Here is a 24,463-nt window from a genome sequence, read left to right as displayed (position 1 = left end):
TAGTATCAGTTGGCTGACATACTAGTAAGTTTCTTTAGTTAAAAAACATTGTCAGGCTGGAGAGATGGCTCAGCGGTTAAGAGTAATTGCTCTTAACTGACTGCTCTTCCAGAGGTCCTGAGTTCAATTCCCAGCAACCACATGGTGGCTCACAACCATCCTGTAATGAGATCTGACGCCCTCTTCTGGTGTATCTGAAGATAGCATCAGTGAGTGTTCCCATATACATGAAATAAATAAATCATTTAAAAAAAAAAAAAAAGAAAAGAAAAATTCCAGCTGCTATGCTGGCATCTTAGCTGTTTTCTGCCTCTTTAGTCTCAGTGTATCTGTGCCTGTGGTTGTAGGTGCAGCAGCAATGAAATAGCATCAACTGTGCTTTGCAGAGAATGAAACTTCTGTGCAACTGCCTCCCAGAGAACAGGAGATTGGTCACCCTGTACAAATGCTCTGCCTCTCAGAGGCATTCTAGTGAGCAGGCATTCCAATCAGCTCCCAACACCAACATATTTCAACAATTAGAATTTGAGTTTGGCCATTTAATCACACCACAGCTAAAGACGACTGTGTATTGCATAGAGACCAATGTATCTATTTTATGTGGCAACTGGATGGTTGGATTTACCATGATTCAGTTACATACTGTGTTGTGGAGACAGCATTGTGATACTGATGGGTGACACAAACCATTCCGTTGACCCCAAAGAGATGTCACTGTTTTGTCACAATGCCTAGCAGTAACGTTTGTACTTTGTATATAAAACATTTCACACAGATGAAATAAAAATCAATCAATAAATATTTATGGAATTTCCTCTTGAATGTTTAAGCATTTTTCGATGTGGGGAAATGATACAAAATGCTTAAAGTATGGTATTTACAGGAAACCTAGAGAATAAATAATTTATTCTGAATAGCCTGTTCTGACATATTTCAATAAGTTAAGGTCAAGTCTAGGTTGTGGCCTTCACTTAAAAACCTCTTGTTTTTATCTCTGACCAGACTTACACATGTTTGATTCTTTCTTAAAAAATTAATTTTACTCATGGTATGGCCTTATTATTTTATGATTTAATATCTGGTTTAACATCTACAAGTATTTCCCTATGTTACAGCACCTGGGTTAGTTTAGACCATCAATAAAAGTTCCTTAAAAAGGAGAATAATTGTGTGTGTATTGAAAGCTGGAAAGCTCCCCTCTAGCTGAAGAGTCTTACATTTGCCACCTACTTGTGACTCCCAGACATTTGAACATACTATGTAGTGTTTCCTGTCTGAAAGAAACCACCCAAGCCCTCTGAGGGCCATCTAAGACCTGGCAGCTGCTGCCCCAGCAGGCTGCTCCACTTCAAAGCCAGATGTCCTCATCTCCTGTTGACTTTTCATTTCGGTACAATCTGCTTGTGCCCACACCACTTCAGTGATTGGCTCTGGTTAAGAACACCAAAGGCCTAAAGACTTCAAAGGATGGTATTCAGTTCCCACCCACTCAAAGGCTCTTTAGTTCTTGGTTTGCTTTAGCATCAACTCTGCCTTGATAAACATGCTGTTGTCTTTGTTTGGCACAATAATAATAATAATAATAATAATAATAATAATAATAATAATAATAAACCTCCAGGTTTCCAGAACACCTTGTAATACTCCTGATTTTCCTCCAGAGACTTCACCTGCTCTCTGATCAAGTTCTGACACTTCTATGGCTATACCCCAAGATTATCTCTTCCTCTTTCTTCTTCTTTCCCTGGGTAGTTTCCTCCCATCACAATACACTAAGGCTGTATTCAGTTTTTTCCCAAGAGTTGCATAGGAATGTCTGAACACTTATCTGAGATGTGTATTTAGATGTCTGCCCTATGGGCAATCAATTGTGAACTCAGAAACTTCTCTTTGAAATTTCTTTTCCCCCTAGGTTTCTTTCTTAAGTAAATGTGCCATACCCACAGTTTCTCAAATATAAATCCTGGAAAATTTCAATTTCTCTTTCTCAGTCACTCTACACAAATCAAATACTACGCCTTTAACATCTAAAATAGATTTTGTTTCTACCCTCCACCTCCTAGTTCTGTAGACTCTACCATTACTTTATTTTCATTTGGGGGGGGGGCTGAACTTCAACAGTAGTCTTCTGAGAGATGTCACTGCATCTACTCTCAGCTTTCTCCAATACCCTGTCCTCCTGGAGGAAGATTCACCTTTTAATGGGGGCAAATCAGAGCATGCACCTTGAATAAATTCCTTTCCTATGTTGCTATTGCTTATGGGATACGTGCAATCTGGTTTTGTACCTGCTGTTATTGTCTCTGTGATGCCACAATATCTAGGTAAAATTTATATTTTCCATCCTGATTCTAGTACACACAGCAAATGGTCAGGGCACCAGGGAGCTTCTTTACCCTTGCATACTAAGCTGTGCTCATGGCATGGTTTCACTCTTTTATCCCTGTGTTATTAACTGCCAGATGACTCTCTTCTGATCCCCGTGTTTTCCTTCAAGGATGCAGTACAGCAAAAGTCCTATGTGGTAAAGTCCCTTCCTTTTGTTCCTTTGAAGAACTCCGTCAGTCACTGTGAAACAACCAACACTTGTAATTGTCGAGTACTTTATATCAAAATTGCTTTTAAAACGATTTCAGTACATTTTCTCATCTAATCCAGACAGCGGTTCCTGTAAGCCAGGTACAATGATTAACAGCTTAGAGGTGAGGAAACTGAGTTATGTTAGTGCACAGTAGGGTTAGAATTTGAACCCAGCCACTTCCATACATTCCACTTCCATATGCACTTGTGTGTATTATCCATTGTACTGTCTATACACTGAAATTATTTATTTCAAGGTCTAAGATTGCCACTTCTCAAAGCACATGCAGGCTGCAGGAACTGTGTTCTTATTCACTGAGTCCTCTAATCACCTACTCTAGTGCCTGGCATGGAGGAACCACTCTCTAAATAATAGTTGAAACACACAAGGCTGTTTTGATATTTTGTTCCTCTCCTTGGCTTAGAGCTCAGTGGATATTTAGTGCTAATGGAATTTATAGCCGTTATGGAATGCATGTGGTTGAAACGAAGCCCTGCATTCAGAGATTACAAGTTCTTTGTGAAACATTATCCATTTGGCTGTGGTCTGCTTAGTTCTGTTCAGTGTTCTGTGATCAATCTTCTTGCTCATCTCTTGGGCTTCCTTGGGGTAACATTACAAAGACTTTAAAGCAATTGTCCCCGACAGCTGGGTTCTTCAACGGTCATCCTCATCCTGTCCTGATAAAACCAAAACAGAGGAAAAAGTTATGAGGGTTTTGCTTTTCTAACACAAAATGGGGAAGAAAATGAGTATGTTTCAATGGGTCTGTACCCCGAGTCATATGTGTGTGTTTCTTTTTCTTCTGACGATTTCAGTTGTACTTGACATTTTTCAGGATTCTGGATGGATAAAGAAAATCAACAGTAAAGGTCCTCTTAGCACGTATAGTTAGTAACTTATATCGTACAGGTTAGCATTTTGTTTTTTTCTCCTACTTAGAGAACGTGAGCTGGAGAAGGATAAAAATATGATTTTCTCTTTATCCTAAAGAAAGAAGAAATTTAGGTTCAGAAAAACTCCCACTGTAGTCAAGGCTCTCATATATATGACAATTTATGGCGGCCAGTTAGGTGCATGGTATCTGAATGTGACTGCAGGCCCACAGTATCCTTGCTGTGATGGCTTCTCTCCATTCCAAAATGTTTAGCAAAAGCCACTTGCTCTCCTGTGCTTTGATCTCACACACATGGGAATAGTCAACAGAGCGCTGGAAAGAGGCAATTGTTACAACAGAATTGAATTTGGCTTAGTTCACTTGAATTTATGAAATAGAGATTATGTTTAATTAGAAAAAGAGAAGTGTACTTTTGAAGCAGTTGTTGTGTGATAACTTAAAAAAAAAAAAAGACCCAACTGCTGTTTTGTTAGTAATGAAAGTGAGTACCACACACTCCAACTCAGCTGTTTTCTTTGATTTCTGCTTCTATTTAGGAAGAGTGGCATGAACCTCAGAGTGGAAGCCAGCAGGACACTATTATTTAAATGCTACAGAAAAGCCTCATACCACTTCCCGAGCAGCATGTAGAACAGAGACCTGACCTTTCCATAATCATTAGAATGTCCTATGTCTCTCTATGTAACTCCAGGCTTTTGTTTCTGCCATGTGGGTCACGTACTCAAGAAGTCTCCCTGTAGTTAGCTCTCACATCTGTTATGGCTGAAAAAGCTGTTATATTTGCTGGACACAGTGACTGGAGTTCAAAAAGCTTAAATTTGGAGGAGGGGGGCACAGGAAGCAATGCTTCCTTCATTGTGACAGAACCCAAAGTTGAGGATGATTGACAAGCAGTTGTTTACAGTTGAGGATGCCTCTGGCCACATTAACTAGAATATGGTTATGTGTTCATTCCTAAGCTCCAACAACAAGCTTTAAAAAGGCAAGTGTTTGTTGATTTTTACAAGTACTCACCTAAGGGTAAGCAAGACCTTGCTTGCAGGCTGCACCTCATTTGGGACCTGTACTCTTTCTACATTGTTGCTCTGCTTCTCTCTATCAAGACTTCCACTTAAAGTCTAAAATAGCTGCTGAGGTTCCCATCATTATGTCTGCTCTCTAGACAGACAGAAGGGGGAGAAGCAAAGTGAAGAGAAATGAAGTCAAGAGAATCTGTTTTATCACAGCACTGAAGTGGTTCTTATACACTCAGGTTTTATAAGCTGAACTTGGTTTCGTGAACCAGCCTAGTTGTAAGAAATGGAGTCTTTGAGTGGCTATGTGCCCAATTCGAGCCAGATACTCTACAGCTGAAAGAAAAGGGGAAGGATGAATTTTAGGACAGAAATGATAATGCAGTATTTACTGTTAGTGGTAACTGAGGCAATAGCCTAAAGATAAGCGGATGGTTTCCTTTAGCCCCAGAAATCTGTTAAATGTGTAAGCCTCTAGTTATGGTATGCTTCAGTTGAAAAGACATTTGTCTACAATGCATGAGGTTGGTCATAGAGTTGATGAAAAGGTTGGTGAATCAGGGACAACATTAGATCAGGCCTCCATGACCACACTGGAACAGACAGCTGATAATAACGTTACTGGTACCACCACCTCAACACTCCCAGAGTTTTGATTCTGCTGCCAACATCATCACTGAAAACTAGGTGTTTGGTTCTGTTAGTGTTAGAAACACCTGGTCAACACGTGTTTTTCTTTGAATCCTCATGATAGGCTCAAGAGACCAGGTAGGGATATGAGGTTTGCTGAGCTTGGAAGAGGAATGTGCCCCCTGGAGGCAGCGGCTGAGGAGCATACATGTCTTGCCTTCTGGACACTCCCAGGAGGATGCAGAACTCATGAAGAATGGCTGCTCTGGGTGGTAGTTACAAAGTGTGGAAGGGGGTTCATATTCTGAGTAGCTGCTTAGAAGAACACTCATGTATGCATTGTATACTAATGGCCATGGCATCTGTCAAGCTGAGAAAGAATACCAAGTTCTTAAAGGTAGAACACCTGGTACTGATAATTGCTCTATAAAATGAGGGAAATCTCATATACTGTATAGAGTATTTTAAATAATGTCTTAGTCAGGGTTTCTATTCCTGCACAAAACATCATGACTAAGAAGCAAGTTGGGGAGGAAAGGGGTTTATTCAGCTTACACTTCCACATTGCTGTTCATCACCAAAGTTAGGACTGGAATTGAAGCAGGAGCTGTTGCAGAGGCCATGGAGGGATGTTGCTTACTGGCTTGATCAGCTTGCTTTCTTATAGAACCAAGGGCTACCAGCCCAGGGATGGCACCACCCACAATGGGCCCTCCCACCCTTGATCACTAGTTGAGAAAATGCCTTACAGCTGGATCTCATGGAGGCATTTCCTCAAGGGAGGCTCCTTTCTCTGTGATAACTCCAGCCTGTGTCAAGTTGACACACAAAACAAGCCAGTACAGATAATATACATAATGTAGGCACTTAAAAAAAGGGGTCTAAGTATGCATCAGCTTTAAATGTTGTTTTAAAATCCTCTATACTTTCAATCTGTGCTGTTATATGCATTTGTGTAATTAATAATCATCATTTTAATTTAGTTAGTCAAGAAATATATTGTTAATTAAAATTATTTTGGAGTCCTGTACTATGCAAAGCTGTTAATAGGATAGGTTGTTTTTTTTACCCTAAAGGTTCCCAGACATAGGAAAGAGATAAAAAACAAAACAAATCTGCACAATGCTTTTTACAGTGGTAATGGCAAGAAAGTATAGCACACACCATGGCACCTCTCTCATGTATTCCCACAATAGTTTTCCAAAGATGTTCAGAGAATGGCTTTTGTTTCCTTCTCTCAGATGTGAATTTTCCTCACAGCACATCTGCCCTGATAATGCAGGCATGCAAAACCCTATAGTTTTGCATCTGCTGCCTCAAACTTTCATCTCTAAAGAGCAACTTAGGGGAAATGACAAAAGCCACCTTAAATCTCTGTACGGGATGCGGAAACTACAGGTTGGGTGCTTAGCACCTGGGAGATTCGTTAAGACCATCTGGACCATCAGGAGTTCAGTGTGCCTGAGAAGAAAGTCTCCCTGTAGGGACAGCATTGAATTTAAAAACCTCCTTGCAAACAATGGCCCTGGGGGATTGCCGTGATCATTCAGAAACCTGCAAGGTCTGCTGTTCGTAGAGAAATTGTAAACTGAACTATCAAGTCACACGAGGGACAACGGCCAGACAGACACAGAACCCTGAGAGGTTTTGTGTGTGGGTGAGATCAATGTCCTTTCCCCTCCGCTTCATTTCTCACTGGTCTTATGGTGGAACAATTAAAAAAAAAAGGATCATTTAAAAAAATTTTTTTGGTGTTTTTGAAAAATGGATACAAATTACAATGAGGCTAAATCATGAGAATAATGAAAACCTTTAAGTAGTTTTTTTTTTTTAAACTAAACTTGCATGTGCTGCTTGAATGATCACTTCTGAACAGAAGCATTTGATCTGTGTTGCTTCCCCTGATTTCTTAGGTAAAGGTAATTGTGTGCATTTTCTTTATATGTGAATGAATGAATAATGAAACTAGAAAGCCACTAAGATATATTTATCTACCCACTTTCCATTAAAAGATCCGAATATTAGTCGTGTTCTGCTAAATTTCTGCGAGTATAAATTTACTATAATGCTGTATTCTGACCACGTGAATGCAGGGCAGATACTGTTTTTTTTTTTTCCTCCTCTACTCTCAAAGAGTAAGGAGAAGAAAATCAGTGAGAATCTTGTAAAACTATGAAGTTATCATGTGGTTAGGGTGCTGGTGTAGGGTCTGGGAAAATTTAGTGGCATTAAAAGACTATAATCAAAATATACCATACGATATTTGCAAAGAGTTAATAAAACAGTTATTTAAAACATTCTACAATGCATGCAAGTATTGAAACATCACTGGTATTTCACCAATATATATATTTCACCAATATATTTTTATGCGAAGAGGTTCTAAGAAAATATTTACTGTACTTCCCAAACGCTAATGTTGGGTTTAAAGGAGAAGCTCTGTGTGTACATATGCTTGTGCGTGCATGTGTATGTGTGTATATACTTGTGAGCACTGCTTTTAGTGAATTAACCAAGCCTTCATCTTTCTTTTTTAGTCTCTCACGCCCCCCCACCCAAAATTAATGTGAGTCCTGTCAAGCCCTTAGTAATCCTGAAAAGGGCCTGGGAGAGGGAGTACGAAGGCCCCAGCCTTAGACAATCAAGAGTGAGTGGAACGTTGAAGATTACTTTTCCTGAATATATAAACAAAGTACATTGTAATCGTATAAAATAAAATTAAGTGGTGCATTTTGTAAAACATGGAAAATAAGGATGACAGTAAATGCCACAGCCCATTTTGCCACCCGGGGTTAATCATTATTAATGCTTTGATTCACTTCAGGCCAACAGTCGTTTTGCCCGCCTCGGCATCCACGCAGTGATGTGGGGCAAGCATAAAGAGGGCAGCCACGGAAGAAGCATCAGGAGACAATAGAATTGCTACAGGGAAAAATGTGATTTAGAACTCTCCGAACAAATTACTTCAGAGTGTTTTTAATGCTTAGCAAACATTAAACTGCAATAAATCTTCATTTGTGTGAAATCAGTGGGGGCCCACTTTCATTAGGCCCGCTCCTCTTATTTGGTTTATGACATACAAGATTCTTTATGGGCCTCCGTGTCTGGGTTTGAATTTTACAGTGGTTTCAGTTTGAGGTAGGGGCTACTATGTGCTTAGAGAAAAAGAAGTCACCTCGGACATTTTAGCTAAATAATGAGGACCAGTGGACATCATGGTATTTTGATGCTTTGGAGGTCCTGGTCTGTGTAAAGATCTTTTTTAGAAGGAATAGAAAGAATATGATCAAAATAAGCCATATGAGATCCTCAAAGAATACTTAAAACTTAAAAATAAAAGTGTACGTAGAATAGAAATGACAGGTGTGGTTTGTGTTCATATACCCCACTTCAAACAATAGAATCTCAGCATGGGTTGTTATAATTACAAGTTTTCATTGGTTAACAAGATATACAGAGCCAATTTTAGCATTGCAGGCTCCTGGCACATAGATACAAGCTACCATGGTTTTAACTATAAGTTCACTTGTGTGTTCATTTGGGTAACTCACAGGGAGGACAAGTCTCATTCCCTTGTTTTTCTTACTTCATCATTTAAGACCGGACTTACTTATTCTTTTCAATTTCTGATCCAACCTTCAGGTTGAACATACTAAAATTAACCCGTTGTTCTCCTATCATATAAATACTGCTTCTTTCATGGGTGAGTTTCCCCTATGACATACCAAAATCATTGTTTCAGGCTAGAGTTCTGTAAACTTCATTCCTAAGTATAGTTTTGATTTCTAGGAGTAAAATCATTACGATGGAGGGATATTATTATTATTCCTCTCATGGAATCGTACAAAAATGCTTTATGTTCTCATAGCAGGACCTTGAGGGAGATATGGCTTACTGGTCAAGAAATATGATTTTCTCTTTAGGTTTCCCATATAATGGCGATGCCAGTAACTAACCCCCCGCCACCAAAAAAAAATCACCATGATAGCATAGAGAGATCCTTATTATTTTGACGTCTATATAGAGGGACAGAAGGAGTATATAATAATCATATAGTTGTATATCTATCACATTTTGCATTAAAATGGGACATTGGCTATGTGTAAAAGAGGATCCATAAAGAGAGTATTCACTACCGGCCCAAATATTTAAGGAATGACTTCATGGTTGAGGTAGAGACTGTGTTGAGTTTGAAAGAAAGGGCAGACTTGGAAAAGGAAGAGAGAGAAAAGACAGACAAGGCAGGGCAGGTTTGTTAGACAGTAGAAAACTTCATTCCCAGAGGACTTTGAGCTTGATTTGTATAATTCTGGGCTAAGCAGGTTTTCAACCCACATGTCAGCTCTGACTGGTAACTCTCAAGGATTCGTAGTACTTGAAGCCTCGCATTCCGAGGCTTGTCTGGGGCCAAAGGACCAAGGTGCTGTGCCTAATCATGGTACTGCCGTGCTGCTGTTCAGGGAGCAAGGGAAACAGTAGTGATATTTTTCTATACTATTCCAGTGTAGAAAACAAAAAAACATGAACACTTATGGGTAAGAATACTACTGAGCTGGCAGATAAGTATCAAATTCACTGTTCCCTTTGGTTGACAGAAGCAATTTAGATTTAAAACAATGTTGACCTGCCACAGCACATAGTTTACTGGTCACTTCTAAAACAACAACCAACAAAACCAATCTGCTTTAATTCATCCTGAACAAGAAAGTAATTTTCTAATGAGCTTTATATAAACCATTTTTTTTTGCTTATAAATTTAAAAACTCTTAAATATAATTTCAGTTTTTTACTTTAGCAATCAAATGTGTGATTGTATTTCTTTTCTCAAACTGTTTTTATTGGAATGTAAACTGGGCTGTTTATAAAAATATTGAGCATGTCTCCCATATCCTTGCTAAGTGCATTTATAAGTGTCTTAGCTTTTGTTTGGTTTTGTGTTTTCTTCTGGATGGTCTAGGTCATGGGTTTTGTTAGCAGATGCAATGTTATTCATTCTTTTTCAGTGTTATGCTTAAAAAAAAAGAACCCTACATTCCATGCCTTATTGTAATGACTTCCTGGTATGATATAAAGTGTGTATGGTAAAAACAGATACACTGGTCTGGGGGGGGGGTGCTCAGAGAAAGTATCTGATCTGTCTTTCACCATGATGAGATCTCTTGGCTCACCTTGTGTTTATTTGTTCTACCGATTACTGGGAGGACTGTTGTACTTTTGAAGCATTATTGTGAGTTATTTGTTATTTCTTGTATTTTTATTAGTTTGTATTGATAGATAGTGACACTTTTTTCCCCCTCCATAAAGAACCATCATTTATCAGACCTGGGCCATTTCGTGGCTTGGTCCTTTTGTCATAACCCTTTAAACGTCATCGCTGGTAATATCCTTGTTTAAAAAATGCTGTACACATCACGATGGGATCCTCCCAGGTTTATTTTGACTGCTTTCACGGTGTTTCTTACATGGTTCTTTCGCTGTTAACCTGTGTGCCCCTCCTTGCTGAGTGGGAGCCTTGTAGTACGGTCTCACTTCTATCTAACACGACAGTTTCATGTAATTGATGGGCTGAGATAACTCACAGTTAATTTTATAACTATTGCACGGTTGCGAGCAGTTTTACAATGTTGCTACCAGTTTCCCTTTTGTTCTTCCTGCTCCTTATACTCTTGCTACTGTTCTGCCTTTTAAAAAGATTGTTGGTATGATCTCATGCTATTTCTACTGTTTGATAATTTCCCTACCTCTTTAAAAATACTTCTGATCTCCCTATGTTTAAAATGTAATTATAGTTTACCTTCAAATAATAGTACATTATTTTATGGGATGTCTCAGTATCTTCTTGTTTAGTTTTTGAAATTAAAATTATGCCATTTCCCTTTCTTTTTCTCCCTTCAAACTTTCCCATGTGCCAGCATCTTACTTTCCTTCAAGTGCAAAACCTCCTTTTCTTTAATTGTATGTATGTATGTATATATATATATATATATATAATTTTGTTATATAATATTTTGTTATATATTAAATTTTATATATGTATATATTCCCAAATATGTAAATACAATCTGCTCATTCTGTATAGCATAACTTATGTGGAGATGCTTTCAGGCTGACCGTTTGGTATTAGATAACCTGTAGAGAGAATGTCTTATGCACTGTATGTATGAAACATTTGTCAATTAAAAAGGCTGTGGCCTATGGCTTAGGCAGGAGAAAGAGGTGAGACATCTGGGAGGCAGAAAGGATTCTGGGAGAGATATAGCCAGGAGATTAGGCAGGAAGATGTAAGGAGACAGATGTAACTAGTCACATGGCAGAAAGGAGGTTAAAATAAATGAGTTATTTTAAATTATGATTCTAGTCAGAGAAGAGCCTAGCTATATGGCCAAGGCATTTGTAAATATATTTTGAGTCTGAGTCTTATTTCTGGGAGCATGGGGCTGGGAGGAAGAACTGGACCTAGCTTTAACACGACCAATTTGGGGGGTTCTTCTCAGTATCTCGTAGTTGCTTATAATTCTCTGTCCAGGACTGAGTCTGTTTTAGTTAGGGCCAGCATGACTGTGATGAAACACTATGACCAAAGCAACTTGGGGAGGAAAGGGTTTGTTTATCTTACACTTGCACACTGTAGCCCATCACTGGATGAAGTCTGGACAAGAACTCAAACAGAACAGAAACCTGGAGGCAGGAGCTGATGAGACCATGGATGGGTGCTGCCTACTGCCTTGCTCAGCCTGCTTTCTTATAGAATGCAGCACCAGTAGCCCAGAGAGGGCCCCACCCACAGTGTGTTGGATCCTCCCCCATCAGTCACTAATTAAGAAAATGCTCTACAGTTGGATCTTATAGACACATTTTCTCAATTGAGCCCCCCCCCGCCCCCAGGTAACTCTAGCTTGTGTCAAGTCGACATAAAATTAGCTAGGATAGAGTCCTGTTGGGTTTTTCATTATCTTTGCTAGTGTGTCTTTTGATGTTATTCTCGTTCAGCTCATGTGAGGCAGCCATGTTGGTGAGACTCTGTGGGTGTGGCATCTGACATTTCTAGGAGACACAGTCTCTGAGCAGACTCACTGTCTGTCTGGCTCTTACAAAATTTCTGCATCCTTTCTGCACTGTCCTTTGGAAGAGCCTATCTCAAATAAACAGTGAGGATGGTAGGGGTGGGGAGAGGGAGGAGGGGAAGGGCGGCTAAGAACACATGGCCCAGGACAAAGCAGTTCACAGTATTAGAACAATATTAGAACTAGGTATTAAATAGTGTGTGCTTCTATAAGTGTGTCACTTCTTTGAGCACAGGCACAGATCCTACTCTTCATTAGCTTTCTTTCTCTGGCTGTTTGGCACGCTGTCTTCGCCTGAGAGAAGAAGCTTGGGCTATTATGTTTTCTGTGCTTACCCTTATGCTGTTTGCCCCACAACTAGAGTGTAAGGTCTGTGGTGTAAGCAGTATGCATTGTAATATTCCTATTAATTTATTTTGAGATAGATCCCTGACTACCCTGCCACTTGGTATGTAGACCAGGCTGGCCTTGAACTCACGGATAATCCACCCGCCTCTGCCTTCCAAGTGCTGAGATTAAAGGTGCACACCACCATGTCTGGCCTTATAATAATTCTAGCGATCAGATGCCATTCAGTTTCTAGGTGCTGGAAAGGGATATCCATGAGCTCCACACTGGCACACTTTATTCCTGATACCTTTTAGTCCCCTGCTTGTCCCTTTTCTGGGGAGCTAGTGGGTGTCTTCAGTGTGTGGCTCAGACTAGATTTCTATCACAGAGATTGTTTTTCTTGAGTTTTCCTCTCCAGAAAGAACTAGTCTGCATTTCAGGACTCAGAGAATAGTCCCTGGACACGTGTCCTGGATTCCAAAAGTGGGTCATGCAGGGAAGGACCTTGGTCTTTAGAACCACCTGTCTGGGGGGAAGAGAGGGTTTTCCCAAATCCTAAATCAGATGGGAAATCAGCTGAGGGATGCAACCAGTGTTGGCAATACCTTTACTTCTCTCTCTCTCTCTCTCTCTCTCTCTCTCTCTCTCTCTCTCTTTCCACAATAATTTATTTATTTTTTTTATCCACTTTACATCCTGATCACAGCCTCAGCCTCCCCCCTCTCCTCCCAGTCCCACCCTTAGAAATCCCTCAGCCATTGTTCCCTCCTTTTCTCCTCAAAGAATGGGGAACCCCCTTTGGGTACCTCCAACCCTGGGACATCTAGTCCTAGCAGTATCAGTCTCACCCTGACCCAGTGAGGTACCTCTCTTCCACTTTCTTCCCATTTCTCTCTCCATGCATGTGGCTGCTGTGAGCCTTTTCTTCGACCATTTCTCAATTTCTCTCTCCTCTGTAAATTGTCTGCTACTGAGAGTAGAGTGTGCCCTTTCTGAGGCTCTCCCTTGTCCTATGCCCTGGGTTCTCCCTCTACAGTTCATTCACCATGCCCTGGGAGCAAGGCATCACCACTGGGGCTGAACCTCCAGGAACTGACTCTGGCTTCTATGTCCTGTTCTACTTTCTGAAGTTTCCTCTTTGTCTGAAACCATTAATTTTCCTGTAGTCACTCATCTGATGTTGCTCTACAGTTTATTTTTAAATTTATTTTCAGAGATTCTAGGAGATCATGCATGTGTATACATTATATTCCAGCTCTTTTTTTCTTAGTTTATTTTCAGAGATTTCTAGGAGATCATGCGTGGGTGTATATTATATTCCAGTTCCCATGTAACATTGTGTGTGTGTGTGTGTGTGTGTGTGTGTGTGTGTGTGTGTTTGTGTTTGTGTGCACTTCTGTGTATACAGATCTGGGTGAAGGCTAATGATTAGTATTAGGTGTCTTTTTCAATTACTATCCATAGTTTTTGAGGCAGCGGCTCTTTCTGCACCTGAGACTTGCTATTCTCATTTGACAGTCAGGCAGCAAGCCTTAGGAATGTTCCTGCTTGTACTTTTTTTTTTTTTTTTTTTTTTTTTTTTTTTTTTTTTTTTAGTGCTGGGGCTATAAACATGGGATGCTGCATGCCTGGGTTAATTTCTTTTTCTTTTAAATGTGGTGCTTCTGATCATATGCAGGTCCTAGGATCTCATGCTAGCGCAGTCAGCCCTTTACTGACTAAGGCACTTCCCTGCCTGCTGTTACTCTATGCAACAGAATCTCACACTTCTACACCAAGTAGTCTATCCCCCCCCACCACTAGAGTTTTCCTTTCAGTGCACACCACATTCCAATATGCTCAGTCATTTTGAGGACTTGTAGCTCATCCTCCCCAGGTAGAATACAAGTTCTATCAGGTTAGAAGCTGTTTATTTTATTTTAGTTTAGTTTAGTTTTTTTGAGACAGGGTTTCTCTGTGTAGCCCTGACTGTCCTGGAACTCACTTTGTAGACGAGGCTGCCCTCGAACTCTAGGTTGGAAACTTATGGCCATTTTCTTCCTACATCACACAGAATACTGTACAGCATATAATAAACACAGAACTTTTCTTAAATAAACTATCCAACCAGTACATTTATAGGAAAAACATAACAATGCAGAAAATATAATAGTGGGAATCTCCAATTTCTAACAATATAAGAATCCTTCTTTTTCTTTATTTTCTACTTTCTAAATTGTCCATAGTATGTGTGTCTCTATCTATCTATCTATCTATCTATCTATCTATCTATCTATCTATCTAAAATTTGCTTAGAGAAGACAAAACAGCTGCTCGCCAGATGTGCTGGGGCACTGGTGGCACAGAACTTGTAGTAATGGCTGACCAATGTTTGATTTAATTTGAGGCCCAAGTCGTGAGAGGCAACCCATACCTGATGCTGCCTGGCTGGCCAAGAACAGGAAACTGGATATCCAGGGCAGAACCAAACATGACTGGCCAAAAAAGAAAAAAAACAAAAAAACAATGAAATGATTTCTAATGATATTCTGCTGTACACACAGACTAGAGTCTTGTCATCAGAGAGACTTCCTCTGGCAGCAGAGGGAGCCCATGACATTATGCAGAGAAAGAGTCTAAACTGGAGGTCTCTATTGGGTCCCTTCCCTTGAAGCTCAGGGAACCAGGTGGAAGAGGGGAAGAAAAGATTGTTGGAGTCAGAGGGGTGGAGGACTCCAAGAGAACATGGCCCAAGGACTCTTCTAAGCTGGGCTCACATGGGCTCACAGAGACTGAAGCAGCAAACCTGGGGCCTACATGGCTTGCACCAGGTCCTCTGCCTCTAAGTTATGGCTGTTAGCTTGGTGTTTATGTGTGATGCCTAAAAGTGGGAGTGGGTATATCTTCAACTCTTTTGCCTGCTCTTGTGACTCTTTGCCTCCTCTTGGGTTGCCTTTTCCAGCCTTTATGTGAAGACTTTCTACCTTGTCTGTTGTATCTTGTTTTGGCATGCTTGGTGGTTGTCTCTTGGAGGCCTGCTTTTTTTTTCTGAAGAGGATTGGATCTGGGAAGAGGGGAGGTGAGGAGGAGGTGGGGGGAGTAGAGGAAGGGAGACTGTGGCCAGGATGGATTGTATGAAAGAAGAACCTATTCTCAGTAAAGAATTGTTTTACCTAGATGTTGAAATATCCATTATTTTTCTGTTTACCTTAATATTAATAAAATTATCTGTTTTCCAAGAATCACAGTTTTAGTCCTAGCATATATTGGGACGTAGAGATTTGTGGGCAGAGGAGGCCCAACACAGAACACAAGGAGGGTAAGGAGAGAAACACGAGAGGCTGAGAGAATTCAGAAACGAGCCGGAGTGAATCCATTCTAGAAATCAGATCCACACATTTCTGCATGAGTCTGGGCAGCCTCGGTTTTTACCCCTACCCCTGCCCAGTTTTGAGCTAAAGTGTTACCAGTTCTTCACTTTGCTAGTTATTCTTGAACTTTAAGGCAGTTTCAAGTTGTGTGCTATTTTTAGACAAATGCAATGATTTTCTAGCTATGCGTTTACGATAGAAGTATAATGGAGTGTATAGTAGCACCAGGGTTAAATTAGTGTGATTGTCCTGGTCTTTGGGATAATCAGGCTAGTAGACTGTTTACTGCAGAAACAGTACCCGAAGGCTGACGGCTGTCAAATAATTAAGCTACACTTAGAGGAACCAAATGAGTTGGCTTTGTGAAGTTGCTTTTCCTAGATTGAAATGCAAGCACAGAGAATACAAGGTGAGACCGGCTGAGTGGCAGTCTACACATTCACCTTTCCCCTCCCTTTCTCTCCATCCTTATTAGGATTGAAAGGGACTTATTAGGATTGCAAGGCACTCAACAGTATATTTTTTAATGGGTCATTTTATTTATTTACATTTCAAATGTTATCCCCCTTCCCACTTTCCCCTACACAAACCCCCTATCCCTCCCCTCCCCCTGATTCTATGAGGGTGCCCACCCACCCACCCACCCACCTACTCCCACCTCACCTCCCTAGCATTCCCCTACATTGGGGCATCAAACCTTTATAGGACCAAAGGCCTCCTCTCCCATTGATGCCAGATAAGGCAATCCTCTGCTACATATGAATCAACAGTATATTCTAAGACTCATATCCAGGTAAAATTCTTAGAGAGAGAGAGAGAGAGAGAAGGAGAGAGAGAGAGAGAGAGAGAGAGAGAGAGAGAGAGAGAGAGAGACTGAGACTTATTTCCTTGATGTGATTTTCTTGTGATATACAGGATGTCCCAAGAAAGGGGTGTAACGTATGAGGTTTGGGACTTTGATGTAAAATTTAGCTTTACTTCTCGGTGCTATTGCCTCAGCCAGCAACCAATTTACAGAATCTCACTTATATCATCTGTAAGTATAAAAGATGTGGCTTAAAGGAGGTGCCCTTTGTGAAGAGCTTTCTCTTAAGCTTCATCACTGGCAAGTCCTTAATAAACCTGAGCTTGCATTATTTCTATTGCTATCCATTTGAGGCAGGGTTTCATGTAGCCCACTCTGTCCTCAGACTCACCATGTAGCCAAGGACAACCTGTTTCTGGTCCCCCCTGTCTTTCCCTCTAGAGACTATTGGCACGTGCAATATACAGAGCCAGAGCCCGAACCACCAAATTCCCATGTGAGAGGCCAGAACCTCACCAAACTGAGACACTCCCCAGCTAACCTTCCCATTTTCCTAAGTAATGTCTGCTTGGCTCACCAGGAAGCAGACTGTTAAACTTGCAAAGAGAGGGAGAGAAATTGTTAAAGATTAAAAAAAAAAAAGGCACCTAAAATTCTTACCTTTGCCATGAGCCTTTTGAAATTGAATAGTGGCGCCTTACTGTGTGGAGTCCACAGTGTTACAACACATGCGCTAGCTTGACCTTGAAAGATATTGTCCTGGCTTTAGATATTCCTTTAGTGTTTCAGCAATCAATACTTGTCCTTAGATTATAGCCTTGTGAGCAAATCCATCTTTCTTTCTTCCCTCCTCTCCTTTCTTTCTCTCTCTCTTTTTTGATGAATAAATAAAGGACCTAGCACACCATCCGGGTGCGAATATTTCCCTCTATAAGTTGATATACCATCAAGTCCAGTGAGCAGATAGTGGAGGTTGGGAAACCCTCTGTAGACAATGAAAACCAGTATCGGAGGAAGAGGCGACTCATTAGCTCGACTCAGTTGCTTTTCCTAAGGATTTCCTTAAGTGGAGTGTGTGTTAATGAGTAATGGCATTCACATCCTTATGGACTCAGGCCATCGTCCCTTCGTGGCCGGCCTGTGCTGCTTTGTGGCTCCCCCTTTTTAATTTTGAATCCAAGCTCATTACGTTAATAGCTCAGCGCTTGCTTTCTCAGGCACTGTTAGAAATAGACTGTAAGCACCGAGTGCGGCGCTTCCCTCCTTCTGCCCACTCTTCCCATCATGGCAGTCCTCGGAAACAGCCCACAGGAAATCAGTATTTCTCAGTGGCTTGTGTGGGAAGTGCAGACTATTGTGTGTGAGTGTCACAGCCAACTGCTTGGCAGGAAGTCATTTTTTTTTGGAAAAGCTAACTGAACAAACACCTTCCATTGTCTACGGAGGTTCAAAGTCCCATGAAACTTCCTTATTGCTATCTCTAAACTAACTTGGGAGCTGTAAACACATTTAACCCCTTTGTTCCTGAACGGATGGGTTTATTGAAGGGCCTTTCCCTCAGTAATTAAAAAAAAACAAAAAACAAAACACTTTACTATGGTATTTTATGTGTATGGATTTTTTTTCCCCTGCGTGTTTGACTATGCACGATGTGAGTGTTTGGGACTCGTGGATGCCAGAGGGATTCCTTGGTCTCTTGAGCAGGAGTCATAGATGACTGTAAATTATACAGTCAGGCTCCTCTTTACCTCCTCTTTACAGGAAGAGCAGCCAGTTCTCTTTACCGCTGAGCCATCTCTCCAGGCCCCCTCATTAATTTTTTTTTAAATCCTATTTTGATTTTCCTTGGAGAATGCAGAGGGGCAATCAGTCCATGTGTGTATTCTCTTTCAGGGGATGTTTCTTCCACACCTCATGTCTAACTGTCTGTTGAGGATTGTGTAATTAGTAAGCAAGGGAAAACTATTGACAATATGAGAGTCTCCTTGTGTTCCCCACCGCATTTCTCATTGCTTTGCAAGCCTATAGCTACAATAAAAGGGTTTTTAAAAAGCTCTGCTCAGAATATTTTTAAATGTTGCTAATCATGTTGATAGTCTTATTTATTAAAGTTGTAAAAGAAATGCAGTTTTCCCTAGTGTAATGCAGCTGAGGAGAAACTTAATATTATAAATGAACCTGGTGCTCGTTAGACAGTGAGGGCAGAGACAGAAGATGCTACATTTAACCCAAGGTTGATTGCTACCGCAGTAAATATTTGAAAGGCATTTATAGAAAAGTAGCTGACCTGGGAAATGCTTCAAGAAGCCATTTGCAAAATTCTGTTTGGTTTTAAAATCTGTTCTGTCTAAATTCAAGATCGCAAGATTTTATTTGACAATGAAACTGATTGACATAGAAGATTCTGTCTAGTTTTTTTTTTTTTTTTTTTTTTTTTTTTTATTCCTGTTGTGATAAAATACCCTGGCAAAAGCATCCTAAGAGATCAAGGGTTTGTTTTATTAGGCTGTAGTTACAGGTTACAGTCCATCCTGACAAGAAAGTCAAAGTGTCAAAAAACAAAAAACAAAAAACCCCAAACAACAACAACAACAATAACAACAACACCCCCAAAACCTCAAGAACCCAAGTGTCAGAAACTCTAAGCTGGTCACGTTACATCAATAGTCAGAAGAAGAGAGCCATGAACATGTGCGTGTGTTAGTGTTCAGCTTACTTTCTCTAGCCTTACAAGTTCAGCTTCCCCTGCCTAGGGAATGGTGCCACCCACACTAGGCAGATTGCAGATCTTCCTATATCTATGAACAGAATCAAGGTAATTCCCCCAGGCATTCTCGGAAGCCCATCTCACAGGTGAGTGTAGATTTTTGTTAAGCTGACAACTAATAAAGATGTTGAATCTGCTTTCTCAGGTTTGTGTAAGAGAAGCATTGTCTCATAATCTTCCATGGGTATCCTAGACAGATCTTCTGTTTCTTATGCAGACAGCCCCTCTTACATGTTGCAATAGGAATTTCACAAGTTTAACGAGGGCACTTTGTTGTTTCATAGGATGAAAAATCTGGAATTTCCTTTCTTTTCTTTATCTTAATATCTTTCCCAGGACAGTAGTTTTGTTCATATTGAGATAGAGTTCTTACTCTCTAATAACATTTAGACCCCATATAGTTTTAGATATCTATGATGCCATTACATGAGAACTAAAGCCTGCTTCCTAATATCTTGAAAATAGAAGAGTGGCCCATGATCCTCTGGGACTTGATTACTATGATTGTCCAAATCATTTTAGTAGCTATAATTTAAGAGTCCATTTCCCCCTCCATGATAGCAGTTGCTGTTGCTTGTGTTGAGTATGGATAGTGATTGGCTCTTTTCCTTTTGAGCCTAACAATCATACTGTATTAGTACACATCCTGTATTATTTCATTCAACCTCAAAGCCCCATCTCTAAATAGAATCCCAATGGTAATTAGGTGTGTTGCTATATTGTTTATGTCTACATTATAAAGTAATCTCACCTCTAATTTGCTCTTGTGGTATGAACTTTGAAGACATAAAACTTCCAACATAATTAGTGCAGTTAAATATGTATATTCATGGTGGGGAAGGAGATATTAAAATGCACTTTTAGCTACTTATTAAGTGAAATACACAAGCAGGCATAGTGAAAAACATGTTCCCTCTTATATCACGGTAAATTCATGAGACAGAAGAGGTATTGACCTTACGGGGGGTGGGGGTGGGGGCGGGCAAGAACAACATAAAGGACCATAAAAAGAGAGCTAAAATGTATTAATCATTGACTACCGAGATTATGCAAAAAGCACAATTAATGTTGACTCTCATTGCAGGGTGAAAAGATCAGGGTAGAGTATGAACTTAGATGATTTAGGATAATATGGGTGGTAATGGATGTTTAAGATGTGAGGAGAGCAGGGAAGGCTTACTGGGAGAGGGGATGGCTAAGAAAGCAAGGGAATGAGAATGAAATGGGTAAACCAAGTGGGAAAGTACAGGGGAGAGTGAGGGGGGAAGGGAGAGAGAGAGAGAGAGGAGAGGGAGGGAGAGGGAGAGAGGGAAGAAGAAAAAGTAAAAGAAGAAAGAGAGGGGAAGAGAGAGAGAGAGAGAGAGAGAGAGAACACACTCTCTGTATATGGAGGAACTACAGATGGAGGCTTAGGTACAGAGTGGAAAGAGGTGTAGTCTGGCAGAGTTGATATCACTGAGAGCTCTGTAGGCTTGTGGGATGCTTGTCTCTTCAGACAACCAGGGAGCAGTAGTAATCAAGATTTGGAAAATTAAAAATACAAGTATCATAACATAGGAATTTGAATTGGGGTGGATTTTCTGTTACTAAACAATGACTCCTTATGTAATTTGAAAGTAACTAAAGTGGGGATTCTCTGGATATTATCTTTAGAGGGAGCAGCATTCTTGCTTGAAATTATCTTCTTTTTTTTGGTACAAATTAACATGCAAAGAGACACACTGTACAGCAAAGTATGTGCACATTGTGTTAAATATTCTTTTTGATCTTTACTGAGGAAAATCATCTTAATCTAAGAAGAAAAGACATCATCCTAGTTTAAGAAGAAAAGAATCTTTGAGGAAGGGAGATGGTAGTCGATGCATAATCCCAGCACGCAGATAAAGTGGCCTCATCTGCGGTAGATGAACGAGAGTATTGAGTAGAGAACTCCCCACAAGTCAAGGGTGTGGTAAGTTGAATAATTGAAACAGTTGAATAATTGATGGTCGATACGTAATTCAGCGTGGCGTTTGTTAGAGCCAAGCTTTTTTTTTTTTTTTTTTTAATATATGATGCCTCAGACATATTCAAACACTGAAAAAATGTTCCTTCCCAGGAAGAGGGGCTTTTAGTGTTCTAGAGTACTGTACACACAAGTGCTGACCGATTGGAAGTGGCTCCTCTTCCACATCTGGGTTGCGGAAGCTGGTCTCCCTCAAAGAGAGCATTGAGCTCACTTTCTGCAAGGGGTCAGCAAGCAGGCAGGAGGGAGTAAGAACGAGGGCGGGCGCCTCTCAGCCAGACCAGTTAAATCAATCTTGGCCAGTTGTATAAAAAAAACGCCTCAGCCAGGCCTCTCTTATCACTATGCGGTCAATTACAGAGAGATCTCAAGAGGAAAGAGAAGAAGAAAGGAATGATGTAATCTCTCTTAGAGCCTCACTTGTGTGACCGTTGATTATTACACATGGGACATATATACTTTATCAGATCTGGGCACCTTCGTGAAGAGGGAACAATTCAGCACGAATTGCATATTTATCATAAAGGCGTAGGAAATATTCAGAGCGCCTATAAATTTGGGACAAAGGCAAATGCCAAATTGTTTTAGAATGCGTTTATTCTGGTTTCTACCCATAATTGTCAAATTTCAGCAACAGCTATTTTGCATTTCAAGCAAAACGATGACTCCAAGTAAAGATCCCCATGTGTACTGACCTTCATGTGCCTTAGATTAGGCCTCGCAGTGTTCCACGTAACTGTCGCGTTGTAACAAACTCAGCAGAGACAAGATCTTCATGTTCTCATCTTCCTTGTACTGATAAAACCAAGTATTTCTCCTGTGGCATTTTCAGATATCCTGAGTGAGAAAAATATTACAATGTATTTTAAAAGTATGGGTCCGTATGTACCAAGATTCGTTTTGCATAGCTTGAAGATATCTCTTTTATGAATGCATTGACCGCCTAGAAAGTTAAGTGACATTTCAAAAACAGAAATAAAGTAAGGAAGAAGATTAGGGGCGTGTGTTCAGGATTGCTTTAACTCTGACCTCTGACCTCTTCTCCCCCTGCGTGTGATACCTTTGGGTATCTTACATTTCAAGATTAATGTGTACTAATGGGAATGTAAATATGTATATATATTCTCATTTATGATATATATATATATATATATATATATATATATATATTCTCATTTATGAGTATATATGTCCAGAGATCAACTTTGGAAACCTTCTTCTGCTGCTCTTTACCTGAGTTTTTGAGATAGGGTCTCCTCTAGAGCCCAGGTTTTGCCCTTTTGGAAAGGCTGACTGGACAAAGAGCCCCAGAGTTCACCTATCTCTCCAGTCCCCATGCTGAACTATAGACCTGCATGACACCACGCCTGATTTTTGCAGGGGTTTTAAAGATGTGAACCCAGAGTCTCATGATTGTGAATCAGACAATTCACCCTCACATGGTCATCTCCTCAGGGTGCAGCTCCACTTGCATTTTTTTCAATTATGCCTCGCAAGCCTGTTGGTTCATCAGCTACGTTCTTCTTCACTATTCCAATCTAGTCCGAGGCATCAGTACTTCCTTCTAGAATCGTCATCATAACACCCTCTTTGTTATTCTGGGCCTCCTTTCATCTTTTTCTTTGTACTCAGCAGCCAAGTGATATATATTAAAACAAACAAGCAGAGAAGAAACCACCCACCTCTCTAAGCATCACTGCACTTGGATAAATTTCAGCGGACTTAGTGTAGTCTGCACACCCTGCATGATCTATCAATCCTGCTCTTTGCCTCTCCTTCTGGTCCTGCTCCCCAGCCCTGTTTCGTCACTACTGTCTTTTCTGACTTGTTCATTAATGTATCCACAATACAGTACCAATTACGAGAGTCAGTGTTCAATATGTTTGAACAAATGTTGATTCATATATTTGTAGGTATTAATGTCTATCAATCAGTCATCTACCTACCTGAATTCACTTCATTAACACCACACATACAAACACATGTATACACACACACACACACACACACACACACACACACACACACAGACAGAGACAGAGTCAGAGAGACATATAGACAGACTGACAGACCCTGGCCTCATTCATAGCTTTTTTACCTTAGATGCTTATCAAAATACAAACTAAGTCATTTGATGGGGATTCCTATGAAATTTTGGGGTCAAAAACAATGAGTGAAACTGGACAGAAAGAGCCTGTTGGCTACCTTTACTCTGGTCTTTCTTGTGTGCGTAGCTATATACACCTGCATGTTGCAACCTGTCTCTAAATATAAAATGAAAAATGGGATGACATAGGAGATCATTATAGCCCCCTCAGATGGTGAGACCTCACCGTTAGTTTATCTAATGAACTAGATCTCACCATGATCGATAAGAGATCTCCTTTCTTCCCAAAGAACACTTCTATATTTAGAGGCATACTGTTAGCATAGATATAATTTGCACCTTTTACGGGATATAAATGTTGCTGTTGTCTTGTTGGGAATTATTTTTAAACTTCAATGCACAAACCAACAAGGCGGTGATTACATTAGTACTTTAAAATCAAAACAATGCTTGAGTACACAATTAAGTGCTATGGTGCCCCAGAAAACACAGAAACAATAGACTGCGTGCCAGCACCGGGGCCATGCTTTACTGTTTTGGTGGAAGTGCGGGAAAACCTGCCTGAAAACAGAAGTACGTCTTCTGGAAACCATTTACTGCGTGACGGTCACACTCCACAATCGACTATACACTGTTGGCTGAGAACTTTCGGCCTAAAGATTAAGTTGGTGTTAAGGATTGGATCATGTTCCTCTCAAAGATGCTGAGGTCTTAGCCTCTTGCATTGGTTACTTTCCTCAATGCTAGGACAGAATACTTGGCAGGAAAAAAAGTAAAGGAAGAAGTACTTACCATTTCTCTATCAGGAAAGGTATCATGATAGAGAAGACCTACTATGGAGGTCAGTTCACAGCTATGGCGGCAGGAGAGGATACAATGGGTCCTGTCACTTTAGTAGTCAAGTAGAGACCTA

At 40.3% G+C, this 24,463-nt stretch overlaps 1 long non-coding RNA gene across 1 annotated transcript; it reads right to left on the bottom strand.

Annotated features, from left to right (window-relative positions):
• Positions 1-2,590: 2,590 nt before the first annotated feature.
• Positions 2,591-17,902, bottom strand: 9230102K24Rik (RIKEN cDNA 9230102K24 gene). Its single transcript, NR_028438.1, has 3 exons — positions 17,332-17,902; positions 14,930-14,990; positions 2,591-3,261 (listed from the first exon to the last, which is right to left on the bottom strand). It is a non-coding gene; the product is annotated as an RIKEN cDNA 9230102K24 gene (long non-coding RNA).
• Between the last annotated feature and the right edge of the window lie 6,561 nt (positions 17,903-24,463).

The sequence above is a fragment of the Mus musculus genome, chromosome 10 (genome assembly GCF_000001635.26).
Source record: "Mus musculus strain C57BL/6J chromosome 10, GRCm38.p6 C57BL/6J".
NCBI classification, from domain to species: domain Eukaryota; kingdom Metazoa; phylum Chordata; class Mammalia; order Rodentia; family Muridae; genus Mus; species Mus musculus.
Note: the sequence above shows the minus strand (reverse complement) of the source record. Positions and strands in the feature narration are given on the sequence as shown.